This window comes from Zea mays, chromosome 3, assembly GCF_902167145.1.
Source record: "Zea mays cultivar B73 chromosome 3, Zm-B73-REFERENCE-NAM-5.0, whole genome shotgun sequence".
Lineage (NCBI taxonomy): Eukaryota > Viridiplantae > Streptophyta > Magnoliopsida > Poales > Poaceae > Zea > Zea mays.
The window spans coordinates 199,806,032-199,807,068 of NC_050098.1; the positions used below are offsets into that span (position 1 = coordinate 199,806,032).

The following is a 1,037-nucleotide window of genomic DNA, read 5'->3' on the forward strand; positions in this document are numbered from 1 at the left end:
TGGGGGCAGGGTGAGCGGCCGGATCTGGCCGTTGTGGAAGAGCTCGTCGGGCGGGCGGTTCGCGGAGCTGGAGGAGCGGCGGGCGATTCGCGAGAGATTGAGGAGCGGCTCCGCAGGCGGAGTGCGGGTAGAGGCGGGTTCCGCGGCGGGGGAGGCGCGAGATTTGTGGTGCTTGAGGTGCGGGCGGACGATTGCTGGTATCGCGAGGGCGTGCGGTGAAGGCTGGTTTCGCTGCGGGGAAGGCGGAGCGGCGGTTGGGATTCTCAGGCGGGGGCAGTCTACACTGCCCCCTTAATAGTTAGTAGAGAAATATATTGGTATTGAAAAAAACACTAAGGTGTTATTTGGTTCATAAAACATAACATAAGTGATAATGATAATGATAGCGGTAATAAGTTTGAATATGACGGTATCAATTCGTAGTGTGATATCTGATTATGGTTTGACTTAAACAAACATAGTTTAATGTTATAGGTTACCCATTACGTTACAAATATGTGAATCAAACGACACCTAATTATTATTCTATACATTTTTTAGCATCACTAAAAGTGGATGTTTACATACCTTAAAAAGACATAGTAAGATTCCCATGTGTTGCTACAACTATCCTCCGTTTATATACAAACATAGTACAACGCCTATGCGTTGCGACAACACACAATCATATTTGATGCCCATAAAAATAATTTAATATTATAGTGAATATACGATCTACATATCATATTTTAAATTGATAAATAACAAATATTACACCTTATCTTAGCCAAAAGGTCGAGAAAGGTATGAGTTGAAAAAGAGCCCAACCTTTTATATAGGTCGCTCAGTCTCTTTCGAGCGATGCAATGCATGTGGCTTCCTATCGTATCAGGATTGGGTGCTTTCTCAAGGCCCATCTGCGATGTAACGACCCCATTGTTAGACGAGAAGCGAGAAAGAGGAACAAACTTACGTGCTTCACACATGACGCACAACACACTAGATGGTTTCTCACCATCTACAATATAACATCCTATTGTTAGACGATAAGCGGGAAA

The 1,037-nt window shown here is 44.2% G+C and overlaps 1 non-coding gene across 1 annotated transcript; it reads right to left on the bottom strand.

Annotated features, from left to right (window-relative positions):
* Positions 1-592: 592 nt before the first annotated feature.
* LOC111591264 (U2 spliceosomal RNA) lies at positions 593-787 on the bottom strand. The gene has a single exon (XR_004857483.1). It is a non-coding gene; the product is annotated as a U2 spliceosomal RNA (small nuclear RNA).
* Between the last annotated feature and the right edge of the window lie 250 nt (positions 788-1,037).